Below are 16,590 nucleotides of genomic sequence, written 5' to 3' on the forward strand. Positions count from 1 at the left end.
CTGACAAAACTCCTTCCACTCTATGTGTCAGAAAGAGAAAAATTGGCAGTTGGAGTTTTAACCCAGACTGTGGGGACCTGGCCAAGGCCAGTGGCCTATCTCTCAAAACAACTAGACAGGATTTCCAAAGGCTGGCCCCCAGGTCTAAGGGCCCTAGCAGCAACAGCACTGGTAGCACAAAAAGCAGATAAACCCTTAGGCAAAACCTGAATATAAAGGCCACCCGTGCATGGTAACTTTAATAAATACCAAAGTCAGCATTGGTTAACAAATGCTAGATTAACCAAGTACCAAAGCTTGCTATGTGAAAATCCCCACATAACTGTTGAAGTTTGCAACACCCTAAAACCCACCACCTTGCTCCTGGTATCAGAGAGCCCAGTTGAACATACTGTGTAGAGCTGTTGGACTCAGTTTATTCTAGCAGGCCCAACCTCTGAGACCTCCTTAAACATCAGTAGACAGCAGTACATGGATGGGAGCAGCTTCACCAACCCCTGCAAAGTGACTCTGAAGAAGACGACAAGCCCTGCTCCAGTCACACCCGGAAGCTGACTGACTGGTCCACGCATGGCAGAAGCATGAGGAAATTCATCGTGGGACTCATTTTCCTTAAAATTTGGACTTGTACAGTAAGGACTTCAACTGACCTTCCTCAACTGAGGGCTGTTCGCAGTGTATACATCAAGTCAGTGAGGTAGGACAAAAGGTTGCTATGATCCTATTATTTTATAGTTATTTTAAGTGTACTGGAACTCTAAAAAGAACTTGTTTGTATAATGTTATTCTATACAAGGTATGTAGCCCAGGAAATGACCAACCTGATGTGTGTTATGACCCATCTGAGCCTCCCATGACCACAGTTTTTAAAATAAGATTAAGAACTGAAGACTGGTAGGGGTTCATAAATGATACGAGTAAAGTGTTAGCCAAAACAGAAAAAAAGGGGTGCCCAAACAAGTCACCTTAAAATTTGATGCCTGTGCATCAAATTAATAGTAATCAAATGAATAGTATTAAGTTAGGAATAAGGTGTAGTTCTCTTAATTAGAAAAGAGGCTATATGGCAGAAAATAAGTACATCTGTCGTAAATTAGGACTGTGTGGAAATAAATGTAAATACCGGTCTTGTGTCATTTAGGCCACTTGGATTAAAAAAAAAAAAAATGAAAAGGATCCAGTCCACCTTCAGAAAGGAAAAAATGACACTTCCTGTACTAAGGTACAATGTAACCTTTTAGAGCTAGTAATAACCAATCCCCTTGAACCTCGCTGGAAAAAAGGGGAACGTGTAACCCTAAAAATTGATGGAGCTGGACTGGATCTTCAAGTAAATATCATGGTTTGAGAAAAAGTTTATAAACGCTGTCCTGAGCCAGTATTTCAAACCTTCTGTGATAAACTAAATGTGCCAGTACCAGAAATTCCAGGTAAAACAAGATATTTTTTTTGCAATTAGCTGAGCATGTAGCCCAGTCTCTCAATGTCACTTCATGTTATGTATGTGGAGGAACTGTAATAGGAGATCAATGGCCATAGGAAGCCCGATAATTAGTACCTACAGACCCAGTTCCTGATGAATTCCCGGCCCAAAAGAATCACCCTGATCACTTCTAGGTCCTAAAAGCCTCAATCATTAGACAATACTGCATAGCAAGAGTGGAGAAGGACTTCACCCTTCCTGTAGGAAGACTACATGGTGGAGTTCAAACCACACAGGGAAAAATCCATTCAGTAAATTTCCAAAGTTGCAGACATTTCAGGCCCACCCAGAGTCCCACCGGGTCCGGATGGCCCCCCACTGGGCTATATTGGATATCTGGACATAGAGCCTACACTAAGCTGCCTGACCAGCAGACAAGTAGTTGTGTTATTGGCACTATTAAACCATCTTTCTTCCTACTGCCCATAAAAATAGGTGAACTCCTGGGCTTCCCTGTCTATGTTTCCCACGAAAAGAGAAGCATAGCTATAGGAAATTAAAAAAATGATAAATGGCCCCCTGAGAGAATCATACAATATTATAGGCCTGCTACTTAGGCACAAGATGACTTGTGGGCATACCAGACCGCCATTTACATGATCAACCGAATCATACGGTTACAAGCTGTCTTAAACATAATCACTAATAAAACTGGCAGAACCTTGACTATTCTGGCCTGGCAAGAAACTCAGATGAGAAATGCTATCTATCAAAATAGATTAGCTCTTGACTACTTGCTATCAGCTGAAGGAGAGGGCTGTAGGAAATTTAACTTTACTAATTGCTGCCTACACATAGAGTATCAAGGGCAAGTAGTTGAAGACAGTTAGAGATATGATAAAACTGGCACATGTGCCCGTGCAAGTGTGACATGGATTTGATCCTGGGGCCACGTTTAGAAAATGGTTCCCAGTGCTAGGAGGATTTAAAACTATTAATAAGAGTTATAATAGTAATAGGAACCTACTTACTGCTCCCTTGTTTGCTACCTGTATTTCTTCAAATGATAAAAAACTTCATCACTACCTTAGTTCACCAGAATGCTTCAGCACAAGTGTACTGTATGAATCACTGTCAGTCTGTCTTGCAAGAAGACATGGGTAGTAAAAATGAAAGTGAGAACTCCCACTTTTGAGTGAGAGTCTCAAAGGTGGGGAATAAGGGAGGAGACCCTCCCTCATATTGTCTTATGCCCAATTTCTGCCTCCAAAGAGAGAAAAAGTATAAACTAAAAGGCAGAAATGAAATCCACAAGCAGACAGCCCGGCTCCACACCCTGGGCCTGGTAGTTAAAGATCAACCCCTGACCTAATCGGTTGTGTTATCTATAGATTACAGACATTGTATTAGAAAAGCACTGTGAACATCCCTATCCTGTTTTGTTGCGATCTAATTACCGGTGCATGCAGCCCCCAGTCACGTACCCCCTGCTTGCTCAATAGATCACGACCCTCTCACGCTCACCGCCTTAGGGTTGTGAACCCTTAAAAGGGACAGGAATTGCTCACTTGGGGAACTCGGCTCTTGAGACAGGAGTCTTGCTGATGCCCCCGGCCGAGTAAACCCCTTCCTTCTTTAACTCAATGTCTGAGGAGTTTTGTCTGCGGCTTGTCCTGCTACAGTTCAAGTGATTCTCCTGCTTCAGCCTCATAAGTAGCTGGAATTACAGGCATGTGCCACCACACCTGGCTGATTTTTGTATTTTTAGTAGAGACAGGGTTTCACCATGTTGGCCAGGCTGGTCTCAAACTCCTGACCTCAGGTGATCTACCCACCTCGGCCTCCCAGAGTGCTAGGATTACAGGCGTGAGCTGCCGTGCCTAGCCTGATGTCACCTTTTTAAATGAAGTATAGCATACATACAGAAAAATATATATGTTGTTAGTGTACAACTTGATGTATTATCTTAAAGTGATAATTTGTCACCCAGATCAAGAAATAGGACATCTCTAACACTCCAGACACCATCGATTAGACCGTCTTCTAACACCATTGATTAAACAGACAGTTAGACTGTCTTCTAACACCATTGATTAGTTTTGTCTGTTGCTGGACTTTATTATGAGTGAAATAAGTATATGTTTTTTTGAAAACAGCTTTATTGAGATACAGTTCACCTACCATTTAATTCACCCATTTAGTGTACAGTTAGGTTATATTCTTGGAGTTGTGCAAACATCATCACAATCCATTTTAGAGTATTTTTAATTATCCCCCAAAGAAACCCCATACTCATTAGCAGTCACTCCCTATTTCCCTGTAACGTTCCAGCCCTGCATGAACACTAAGCTGTGTCTCTATCTAGTCTGGACATTTCAGATAAAAGGAATCATATATGTGGCCTTTTGCATCTGGCCTCTTTCACTTAGCATATTTTCAAGATTAATCATGTTGTAGTATATATCATACTACATTCCTTTTTATAGCTGCAAAATGTTATATGAATATTTCACAGTTTGTTTATCCATTCATCTGCTGATGGACATTTGAGTTGTTTCTACTTTGGCTATTATAAATAATGCTGCTGTGAACATTCACATACAGATTTTTATGTGGACATATGTTTTTGTTCCTCTTGGGTATATTTTAGAGATGTAATTGCTGGGTTATATGGTAACTGTGTTTAATTGTTTGAGGAGCTGTCAGGCTCTTTTCCAATGTTGCTACACCATTTTATTCCCACGAGCACTGTGTGAGGGTTCCAGTTTTTCCATATCCTCATCAACACTTGTTAACGTCTGTCTTTTTCGTTATAGCCATTTGAGTAGGCGTGAAGTGGTATCTCATTGTGGTTTTGGTTTGCAGTAAGTATATATTCTTTTGTGTCTGGTTCTTTTGCTAAAATTTGATATGAGATAACATCTATTTCTGTAAGAGTAGTGCCTAAATTATTGTAGAAAACATGGAAAATATATGCAAGTTGAAATAATAAAATTGACTTACTTGCCTTCCCCTCCCCTGTGTGTGTATAACATAATTGATATCAAACCATATATCCAGATTTTCATCATGTGATCTTTATTTCGTATGGTCTTATCAGTAATTTTCATCATAAAAACTTTTCAGTTTTTGGATCTGCTATAAACCTTTCACTTTTGATTATTTCTTGAGGCTATATAAAATGAGGAAATTCCTTTCAGTAGTTATATATTTCAGAGGCTCTTAAATCATATTATTACCTTATTTACAGAAGGATTTTACCACTAGCATTATTAAGAATGTGTGGTACCCCACTGTTGCAACTAGAAAAGAAATCTTTAAGTTGCTAAGTAGAAAATAGCATTTCATTGTTTTAATTTGCATTTCTTTGGTTAGTAGTGAGGGAGAACAGCTTGATCTATTCTTTGAAGTTACTATATGATAGTAACATTTTGATACTAGGGAATTGCCCTATTTTTATTTCACACCGTTGTCTTTTTTTTACTGTCCGTATGTTCACACACACACATCCATTTAGCATCCACATAAGACAGGCAGATGACCAAGGCCTGGACTGACTAGAATTGGTCAAGATTGGGCCAGGCCAGGCCTAGGCTGGGAAGGTTCTAAATTTTACTTTGCTAGGAGAAGACTGGAGCCAGGATGAGCTGGAGGTGTCTTTGTTGGTTTTTAGGAGATCTAATTCTTGTGGCCAGGATTGAAAGAATGGGTGGAGGCTGTGATTGATTGGAGGCCTAAGAGTCAGCCTGGTTTGCCTGTCAAGTATCCATAGCGTTGGCTGTGTAGAGTACCACAGCAGGTCTATGACTTGCAAGTATCTCAGGAAGTTAAAATTTACTGGGAGTACTCTGAGTTTATAGTGATGTGAATGCATAATTTATAGTGAAACTTGCTGGATCTGCTTATGAATAATCTCCCTTAGTTACTACTAAGTGATGTTGCAGTTATAAAGATGCAATAGCAGAACAATGAGTCAACGCAAGGTTATTTCCAGAATATTTTTGGATCCCCTTATAAAATCGGCTGTTCAGTCAAAAACATTTTAGGTCTGTTATAATCAAATGTCAATATATTCAAAATCAAGAGGATTTTGCCTCTTGTGTGTGTATATATAATGTCTGTGTTTATAGAAGAAATATATTCATGTTTGGCTTAGGGGTAGTTCAAGGCCTTATTTCATTTTTCCTCTACTCCTTGCCTTTCCCACCTTATTCTGCCTCCTGGGATGTATAGGTCGCTTTACTTCCACTTCGGAGAGGAGCGCCACTCAGCAAAGAACGTTGATTGGCTCTTGTGCTGTGTGCAGGGCCATTGTGCTGAGTTCGTAAGTCTGTATGTTCTTCCTGTACTTTCTTTTACTTGCTCAAAAAGCTGCCACTGCCATTCCTTTTTTCTCTTCATAGGGTTAAGCATTCATCTCCCACCACCTGGCAAGCCAGGATGGCCTGAAAAGGCCCCTGGATATAGCCGTAGGGATACATTCTTTTTCCCTCTTTCTCTCATTTTTCTTTGACGCTGGCTCTTGTCTCTTTCCCCAGTGGTTAAGATCCAGAGGTTGGTCTGGGCTTTGGGTTTAGAGTTACTATAAGTGGAAAACTTTTGTTTAAAGCTCCATAGGTCTCTCTTGTTTTTAAACAGCCTGAGATATCATTGGCATATAAAAATTGTGTGTATTTAAAGTGTACAACTTGGTGCTTTTTAAACCCTTAACCATTTATAATGTTTCATGATAGGAACATATAATAATTATTAGATATTTAGATGACTTTTCAGTTTTAACTTTTTTTTTTTTTTTGAGATGGAGTCTCGCTCTGTTGCCCAGGCTGGAGTGCACTGGTGCGATCTCAGCTCACTGCAAACTCCACCTCCCGGTTCACGCCATTCTCCTGCTTCAGCCTCCTGAGTAGCTGGGACTACAGGCGCCCGCCACTGTGCCTGGCTAATTTTTTGTATTTTTAGTAGAGATGGGGTTTCCCTGTGGTCTCGATCTCCTGACATCGTGATCCGCCTGCCTTGGCCTCCCAAAGTGCTGAGATTACAGGTGTGAGCTGCCGTGCCCGGCCCAGTTTTAACTTTTAACTCTTTCAGATTACCATTCTCTCTGTATGATGACCAAGTTGCATTGGGACTGCACGTTTGCTTTTTTGTGTTGATTGTAAGTCAAAATTTCCCCCCTTCCTCCTTAAAAAAAGGGTTTGTTTTACTATGGTTGAAAATAATTGTAGATTGTGTTGGAAAATGACAAAAAGAGTCCAGAAAGAAGATGCTTTCAAAAGTATCTTGAGTTACTTGAGTTAGTTAATTGGGTAGTTAAATACATTTTGGTGACCTGAGCTGACTCTAAACTTGGAGTCAGCAATGTTTGGCCACTTAAGTTGTATGGGGAAGGATGGACTGTTGGTGGAATTAATCTCCACCAGAAGAGCAGCTTGAGCGTTGTAAGGTGAAGAACACCCCCTTTACGTTACTGATGAGAGACAGATGGAGTTCCCCAAAGCCAGATCTTTGTCGCTGGTGTGTTTGCTTTTTCTAGCATCCTGGGACACTTGGGCAGGACGTAGTTCTTCACATGCTGCAACTTGATCTTTCTACATTATCTGCATTCCTCCTTACTCCTCAAATAATAACATCCCAATTAGATAAACTGCATTTTTGTTTCTGGGCCATATTTCAGTCATAGGAGGAAATACAAATTGCAACAAAACAAAAATTGCTTAACAAGGATTTATTTAAAAGCAAATAAATTCCCCGAAGCCTCAGGGTTGGTGCAGCTGTAGTTCAGTCATGCTTTATGTCTAATTGAAAATTGACATTTAGAATGAAGAACCTGAGCCCTGTGTGATGCTGAATCCTATATGGGGACAAAGCATTTTAAGGGACTTTGTTGAAAAAGGATTATAGGCAAAAATATTTTATTTTAATCAGATGAGGTTGAAGAATAGTGGTTACTGGCCGGGCACAGTGGCTCATGCCTATAATCACAGCACTTTGGGAGGCCAAGGCAGGTGGATCACTTGAGGTCAGGAGTTTGAGACCAGCCTGGCCAACATGGTGAAACCCCTTCTCTACAAAAGATACAAAAATTAGCTGGGCATGGTGATATGCGCCTGTAATCCCAGCTACTTGGGTGGCTGATGCAGGAGAATCGCTTGAACTCGGGAGGCAGAGGTTGCAGTGAGCCGAGATCCCGCCACTGCGATCCAGCCTGGGGGACAAAGCGAGACTGTCTCAAAATAGAAAAAAAGAAGAGTGATAACTTGGAACAGTTACTTTGTTTCTCTGAGGCTAAGTTTTTTCATCTATAAATAAGAATACAGCATAGGGAATTTCCCAAGAGTGAATTTATTTATTTTATTTTATTATTTTTTTGAGACAGAGCCTCACAGTGTCGCCCAGACTGGAGTGCAGTGGTGCGATCTCAGTTGACTGCAACCTCTGCCTCCTAGGTTCAAGCGATCCTCCTGCCTCAGCCTCTAGAGTAGCTGGGATTACAGGCATGAGCCACTGCACCTAGCCGTTAAGGGTGAATTTTATAGAAAACAACGTCTATAAGCAATAAGCGTAATGCCTGATACAGTATAAGCGCTCAATAAATATTAACTGTTACTGTTACCCTTTGCACCAAGCATTGTATTTGCCAGGTATTGGGGAAGTAATATTGAGTAAGACATTATTCCTGTTCACTGTCTAGGGATGCATGTGAGATGGTATGTCCTGGAGATATGAATAAAACATAATGTAAGAGGTCATATAATGCACTTATGACAAAGGAGCCTCCTGTAAGTTTTGGTGCTTTTGGAAGTGAAACTCCAGAGCTTTTTCAGTGTGGCTGTGTTCATTCTCAGACTTGGCTTCACATTAGAAATAGTCATTAAAAATACGTCACACTTGAGAAAAAATTAGCAGTGGGCTGCTGCCAGGATGTGGTTTTTATTTTTAACTTTCCCCAGGTAATTCTAATATGCAGCCAGGATTGAGAACCAGTGCTTTAGATGTTTTCTCCTTCTCTTTGGCATTTTTAAGGATCATGTAGTATTATAGGGTGATTCTATTCTTTTTTTTTTTGTTTTTCAAAACTGCATAATAGCATCGGTACAGAGTTTTAAACTTTATACAATGCTTTTATGATCTCATTAAAGCCTTACAGTAATCCTTTTAGAAAAGCATTACTCTCACCATTCCCATTTTGCAGAAAAGATGACTGAGGCTCAGAGAAAACACATGTTAAGTAAAAAATGGTAGAAAGTTCAGGCACAGTGACTGACACCTATAATCCCAGCACTTTGGGAGGCTGAAATGGGAGGATCACTTGAAGTCAGGAGTTCAAGACCAGCCTGGGCAACATGGTGAAACCCCATCTCTACTAAAAATACAAAAATTAGCAGGATGTGATGGCGTGCACCTGTAGTCCCAGCTACTTGGAGGCTGAGGCAGGAGAATCGCTTGAATCCAGGAGGCGGAGGTTACAGTGAGCTGAGATTGCACTACTGTACCCGAGCCTGGGCAGACAGAGAGAGACTCCATCTCAACGACAACAACAATAACAGAGAGAGACTCCATCTCAACAACAATAACAAAAAAAAAAAAAAGAAAAGAAAAGAAAAGAAAAAGAAATCAGAAGTAGTAGGAAGAGAACTTGAACCCTGGTATTCATAATCCAGCCTTTTTCTACTGCATTTCTAGCAGAAAGTTTTAGCCATTGTGTAAATACTTACTTGGAGGTCTTCTCTTGTTACTTGTATAATCTGTTGGGACAGCTGTTGCTTCTTGTTCATCTGGCTGAATCCACTTCACTTTTTCTCCCTTTTATCCTGGCTATTGACCATACTTCAACCCTTAGTTTTGTGGTTTCACGAGTCAGTTATAATTTCTTGAAATGCAGTAACCATTTCTCAACCCCTTTATTATAGCCTTTTCTTTTAGGTGAGGAATGTATACTTTACTAGTCGTTATTCAGCAGTGAGTCCTTGCCACCGGGTCTTTCTGGTACATATGAATTTGCTTAAAATCTGATACTAATCTTTTTTTTTTTTTTTTTTTTTTTGAGACGGAGTCTCGCTCTGTCGCCCAGGCTGGAGTGCAGTGGCGCGATCTCGGCTCACTGCAAGCTCCGCCTCCTGGGTTCACGCCATTCTCCTGCCTCAGCCTCCTGAGTAGCTGGGACTACAGGTGCCCACCACCGTGCCCGGCTAATTTTTTGTATTTTTAGTAGAGACGGGGTTTCACCGTGGTCTCGATCTCCTGACCTTGTGATCCGCCCGCCTCAGCCTCCCAAAGTGCTGGGATTACAGGCGTGAGCCACTGCACCCGGCCTAAAATCTGACACTAATCTTATAGCAGTGCAGATATTCTTTGCTATCCAAATCTGTTTGGTTCCTGAGTTTGGATCCTGAGAACTTGGATATGAGGGACACCGATTCTTGAGTTATCCTATGCTTGGCCCTTGTGCCTGGAAGGATCAGGAGCTCTGTACAGGTTGAGCATCCTAAATCTGACAATCTGAAATCTGAAATGCTCCAAAATTTGAAACTTTGTGAGCACTCACATGATGTTCAGAAGAAATGCTCATGGGAGCATTTTGGATTTTGACTTTTCGAATTTGGGATGCTCAGCTGGTAAATATAATGCAAATAATCAGAAATCTGAAAAAAAATATGAACTTGAAAATACCTCTGGTTCTGAGCATTTTGGATGAGGGATACTCAACCTGTACCAGGAATAACATGCTTTGCTCTGTGACCAAATGTGAACAGAGTCCAAAGAATGTGTGTGGCATTTGCTCCTGTCCTCATCAGGTTGTCTTTCCATCCTGCGTGGAAGCCCCCTTTCCCTGTGCCTCATTTATCTCTCTCCCCTCTCCCACCAGAGTGCCCTGCTTATCCTTCTGAGGAGGGAGAGTGGTTTGAGGAGTGTGGTGGAGGGCATTCCAGCCCTAGGGGAAGTACATATGAAAACCTAGAGGCCTTAGGGTCCCTTTCAAGGGCCTTTTGCCCCAGCCAGCAAATAGTAGGAGTCTCTCAGTCTTATTTGTGCCTTCTGTTAAAAGACCTTCCCTCAGAGGAGAAGATAAGGAGGAAGAATGGATGAGGGGCACAGAAGGCCCTATTTATTCTGTGTCCTAGTATGTCATACTATTGCATGGACACTATATTACCATTTTTTCATGGCTCATATCTGTTTTTACAGTGTTCATTTATTTGTACAAATTTTATCCCTCATGTTTTAGCTAATTATTCTTCATCAACTTAGTAGGTGTCCTGAAAGTAAAATTCAAAAGATGAAACTTTTCTTAAGACAACTGCTTATTATTTTATTTCTAGCAGCAGCCCAGAAACCAGATTTCACTTTTAAATACCATCTATAAACCCAGCTGTTTGCATTTTGTCTATTTCTTTTTCTAAAAATGTAAATACTATTGTCCTCCTGAGTTCTTCTGTGTGTGGGTTTTTTTTTTTTTTGTCCCTGATCACTGGAAACAAATTTTGTGTTTCTTCTGGCATATAATCAAAGAAAGTGGGCAATGATTGGGTTTGATGAGTCTTGCAAGCTACCCTTCTTCCCAAAAGAGGAGCCCAGTTCCCGATCATTCATGTCAGACCAGTATTGCCACATCCGGTTCCCATGGGTGGAAATCACCAGTGACCGACCATTGCTTTTTCTTCTTCTTCCTGGTGTTAGGTGAAGGATGTCTTGGACCAGTCAGTACCTTTTCCCTGGAGCCTGGGATGCTTCGGCCTCTTTACTAGGGCTCTACAGAAGGAAAGACCCTCATGTCTAATTTTATGGCTCTTTGCTTTTCTGACCCATGTTTCCAACTCATTTTTTTTTTTTCTTTAAGGGAAAAAAATAAAAACATTCTCTCTTTGAAGGGTAAGGAGAAATTTTGTGAAACTTGAAAACCTGGTAAGTGTTTTGCCTTTTACTTTATTTTTTAGTAACTATATGCTAAGGATCATCCCAATTGAGGGGAAAATTGAAGCAGTGGTCAAACTTGTTTATAGTAGGATGTATAGGATTTAAGCCAGGAGATCAAGAGACTCAGTTTAATATTTTTTCCAAACAGAAGCACTGTACCCAAATTCTGTAAAATAGACACAAATATGTAAGACTAATTTTAAGAAGGACCAGGTTCTATTTTTTCTTTTCTTTTCTATTTTATTTTTATTTATTTTAAGTAGAGATGGGATCTCGATATGTTGCCCAGGTTGGTCTTGAACTGGGCTCAAGCCATCCTCCTGCCTTGGCCTTCCGAAGAGCTGAGATTACAGGCATAAGCCAACACACCCGGCCCACATTCTATTTTCTATAGAAATGACATACTTAAATGATTTCTCAGATTATAGCAATGCTTCTGTTTACAGAGGACATTGATAATCAACTTTTTCAAAACTGCAAACATACAGAAAGATTAATTTGACATCAAATAAACTAAGGTTTAATTATGAAAAAAAAATTGTAAAGACAAATCAAAGCAGCATCAGATGTGACCAAAAATGTAAACCAGATCACTTTCTAGGACTCCTAGGGAAGAGCTTGGGTGAAGATTTGGGATGCAGGGTTCTCATCTGCTCATTTGATAAATGAGGATTCGAATCACAGGTTCAGTGAGTTGCCTCTGATAACCAGTGGTTTGTGGCAGAGCCAGAGCTTGAACTTAGGATTCCTGACTCCTGCTATTTTTCTTTTTTCTGTGACACATACTAAAGGATTGGCCATTAGATTCTTCTATGTTTTGTTTTGTCTGGGGAAGAGGTAAGATAAATAGTCCCCTGGGTATCTGCAGTGGGAATAAGTTACCATTGTGAGGGGTAAAAAGGCAGAAAGAGGACCTTTTGTGTTTGTGTATTGAGATTTTCTTTTCCTTAAATTTCCTTTAGGGTGTGATGTAGTGATTTAGGGTGGAGTTGACCCAGAATGGTTTTTGCCGTAGTTACGAGGGTTGTGGACGTCCTGTTACCTGTTTGGTCATGCCCAACAAACATGTTGTTGAGCAGCCTTGGCAGTCTGCGTTAGAACACAGCAACTGGTGGATAAGTGTGGATGAGTTGAAGTGATAGTGGACAGAAGCATAAATAAATTTAATGCAGTCTTGATAATTGAATGTCATCTCCACCCAGAAATCTGAATGGATGCTGTGTATAAATTATCTGCTTTGAAACATAATGAAGAGTTTGATTTCAGTTAATTTGTTTGGAATGTCTATGTTGAAAACTTTTTTTTTTTCCTTTTATTTCCCCATTGGGAGTCCATAAGAGAGAGGATTCGGAAGAGAAGCTTGCTGTACTTCTGACAGTTTCTGTGGCCCAACCACATGCCATGAGATTGTCATTACCCCTGTTACACCTAAGAGCTCCTCTTAGCAGTTGTCGTCTACTTTTTTTACAAAACAAACTCAACCAGGTTCCCTGCCTTCCTGTCTTTAGCTTATCTGCATCCAGGACTATCTTTACCCCCTTCTCTTCCATCTCTCCTACCTATCTTCTGTTTAAGGCCAGTACCTCTACAGCCTCTGTTAAATCAATCTCTCCTTTTCCCCTTACCAAAGAATCACCTTTTTTTTTTTTTTTTTTTTTTTTTTTGAGTAAGAGTCTTGCTCTGTTGCCCAGGCTGGAGTGCAGTAATGCGATCTTGACTCACTGCAGTCTCCACCTCCCAGATTCAAGCAACTCTCCTGCCTCAGTTTCCTAAGTAGCTGGGATTACAGATGCCCACCACCACGGCTGGCTAATTTCTGTATTTTTAGTAGAGATGGGGTTTTGCCATGTTGGCCAGGCTGATCTTGAACTCCCGACCTCAGGTCATCTGCCCGCCTCAGCCTCCCAAAGTGCTGGGATTACAGGTGTGAGCCACTGCACCCAGCCCGAAGAATCATCTTTATTCAGATATCTCCTTTCTGTTAGCTCCTTCCCTTAGGATGTGGGTCCCTCTGCTCCTGAAGGTCCCCTCCAGATGGTCACAGCATCTTTCCTCCATCCTTTTATAACTGAGCTCGTTGGTGATGAAGAATGGTCTCTGGCAGTCATTCAAATCCTTACCTTGTTTCTTTTAACCCTCTCTGATAAATATTCTGCTTCATTGAGATTACATGAGCATGCAACCTCTTAATTTGCTATTCCAGAGGATCTGCCTCAGAGCCTGTCTGACTTGCCTTTTCTGCGGTAGTTTTCATTGTGGCTTCTGCCTCCGTGGAGGTTTGTCTGTCCTCACTTGTGATGCCACTCTCTCTCTCCTGGCTGCCACCTCTTTGCTTCTTCACAGGCAGCTTTTCTGTGACCTTTTCCAGTGTTCAAGATTCTGTCCCAGCTGCTTCCTTTTCTCACCAGATGTTCTCTGGGTTCTGTCTTATATGATAGGCGTGTGCTGCTCTGATTCAGATTTCCAGCTTAGATCTCTTTCCTGAGCACCAGATTTAACCTCACTTGGGATCATGTTTATACCTCAAATGCAGCTTGTTCAAAACTGTGGTCCCCTAATCTCTTCCTCTGTTCTTGGTTTCATTATCTACCTAAGTCAGAAGTGGGAGACCTTGTGTCATCTGCTTTCCTCTTTCAATCCGTCAGTATAGTGACATCTACATGTTTGTCTTCCATCCCGAGTCAACCAAGGTTTCATTAGTGCTAATGATGTTTTTAATCAATTCTTTTTTGTGTTTTTTTTTGAGGCGGAGTTTCACTCTTGTTGCCTAGCCTGGAGTGCAATGGCATGATCTCGGCTCACTGCAACCTCCTCCTCCCGGGTTCAAGTAATTCTCCTGCCTCAGCCTCCTGAGTAGCTGGGACTACAGGTGCCCGCCACCGCGCCTGGCTAATTTTTTGTATTTTTAGTAGAGACGGGGTTTCTCCATGTTGGTCAGACTGGTCTTGAACTCCCGACCTCAGGTGATCCACCCGCCTCAACCTCCCAAAGTGCTGGGATTACAGGTGTGAGCTACTGCGCCTGGCTATTCATTTTTTTTTTTTTTTAAATTAGGAAATCTTCTCTTCTGTAGCTCACATTCTTCCGTTATACATACTAATGCCTTTGGTTTTGATTCTTCTAAATGAGGGGAACATAAGGCCACAAGCCAAACCATTTCAAGATGGAATAAGGGTTTTTTTTAAAAAAAATTATTATTATTCTTTTTATTGAGACGGAGTTTTGCTCTTCTCGCCCAAGCTGGAGTGCAATGGCGCATTCTCAGCTCACTGCAGCCTCCGCCTCCCAGCTTCAAGCATTTCTCCTGCTTCAGCCTCCCAAGTAGCTGGGATTACAGGCATGTGCCACCACGCCTGACTAATTCTGTGTTAGTAGAGATGGGCTAACTACTGTTGGTCAGGCTGGTTTTGAACTCGACCTCAGGTGATCCACCTGTCTCAGCCTCCTAAAGTGCTGGGATTACAGGCATGAGCCACCACGCACAGGACGTTTATATATATACAAAATGCTAAAGGGAGACAGATGTGAAGACTGAGAAAAAAGCCCTTGGATTTGATGATTTAGTGGGGAGGTTTTGTAGTGTGGTGAAGACTTCCTATCATGCCTGTTCCTCCTTGTGTACCTGTTTCTGAGATGGCATTCAGTGGTCCCTTCCAGGTATTTGAAACTTTGTCGTTATCAGGATCCTTCTCCTGTGCTCATTTTATTCAGTAAGTTGTGTCAGTGACACCTCCATATTCTCTGTAATATCCCTGTTATTTTCCTCCCAAATCTGAATCTCAAGATCTATAAATGAACATTTTCTTGTTGATTCACATCAAACTGATCATCAGATTGTGATGCAAATTGCAAATCTCTTCCTTCTTTTCACCTCTGTTATCGTTGTCTTAATTGCAATATAGCAGACACTTTTTAGTTCTCTGGCCTCCTTTATCATTCTTCAACATTTCACACTGTCAATCAACCTTTTCTTCATGAAGCTCTCTTCATTTGACTCTTGGACACCATTCTCCTGATTTTCTCACTACATCTTTGATGGTTTTTTTCTTGGTCTTCTTTGAGCCCCCCACCTAAATGTAGGTTACCTCTGCATTCTGTCCTCTGACTCAATCTCCCATAGATGATGTCTGGGCACTCTCAGCCTTAGTTGAGGTTTCTACCACCACCCATCTGTTGAATTCCAAATCTTTGTCCTTAGCACAGACTCCTGCAGTGAACCCACAGATCTGTAGTTTCCAGTTGTTTACCAGATAACTTCCATTCAGAGGTTCCATAGAACTTTAGCTACAATGGATTCGAAAGTGGGGACCAATTCTGGGAACTCTTTCCCAGACTTCTTCCTTTTTTATTTTCTGTCTTGATGATACCAGTTGCTCATCATCTAGGTAAGACCCCTGAGTGAGTGACATTAATGCCTCCTTCCTCCCTCTCCACATTCATTAGATCACAAATCCTAATGATTCTACCACTCAAATTCCTAAATCTCTCCTAAATCTGCCTTCCCATTCTGTCCTCGCTGCTTTAGCTTAAACTGTCATTATTTCTTGCCTCTTTAGTTTGTTTCCTAACTACTCTCCCATTGTGCAGTTATCTCCCCTGCTTTCTTATTTATTTATTTATTTATTTGAGATGGAGTCTCGCTCTGTCATCCAGGCTGGAGTGCACTGGTGTGATCTCGGCTCACTGCAAGCTCCGCCTCCCAGGTTCACGCCATTCTCCTGCCTCAGCCTCCCAAGTTCTGGGACTACAGGCACCCACCACCACGCCTGGCTAATTTTTTGTATTTTTAGTAGAGACGGGGTTTCACTGTGTTAGCCAGGATGGTCTCGATCTCCTGACCTCGTGATCCACCCATCTTGGCTTCCCAAGGTGCTGGGATTACAGGCGTGAGCCACTGCACCCGGCCCCCTGCTTTTTCTTTACTCCCATATATAATATGGCTAAAATTTGAGTGCTGATTATATCTCATTTACGTGTGAAATGTTTGGCATGCATTCTCAAAATCTAATCATCATACTGAGTCATTATTATCCATTTTGCTTTGGAGGAGAGTAGTCCCAGGCCTCACAAATAGGAAGTCGGGGAATGGGGATCTGATCTCAGGCTGTATGCTCCAGAGCCCATGATCTTAATTTACCAGTTCACTTACAGCTCCCTTTGCCATGTTTGAGTGGTCTTTAATGTCTTTCCTGAACTGGCCTCTGACTTTACTGTTTCATCTCCTCCTACTCTGCCTAATCTGTCTACTGTTT

At 41.4% G+C, this 16,590-nt stretch overlaps 1 protein-coding gene across 2 annotated transcripts in view; it reads left to right on the forward strand.

Annotated features, from left to right (window-relative positions):
* USP31 (ubiquitin specific peptidase 31) overlaps positions 1–16,590 on the forward strand; it is a 99,329-nt gene that overhangs the window by 29,044 nt on the left and 53,695 nt on the right. Inside the window, exon 1 of one of the 2 annotated variants that reach the window (XM_050773821.1) lies at positions 9,467–11,326. The exons of the other annotated variant lie outside the window; for it this stretch is intronic. The gene's annotated coding sequence lies outside the window, so the exon portion shown is untranslated. Of the gene's footprint in view, positions 1–9,466; positions 11,327–16,590 lie in introns of those variants that run through there. 2 annotated transcript variants of the gene reach the window in all.

Source organism: Macaca thibetana, chromosome 20 (assembly GCF_024542745.1).
Source record: "Macaca thibetana thibetana isolate TM-01 chromosome 20, ASM2454274v1, whole genome shotgun sequence".
Taxonomy (NCBI): Eukaryota; Metazoa; Chordata; class Mammalia; order Primates; family Cercopithecidae; genus Macaca; species Macaca thibetana.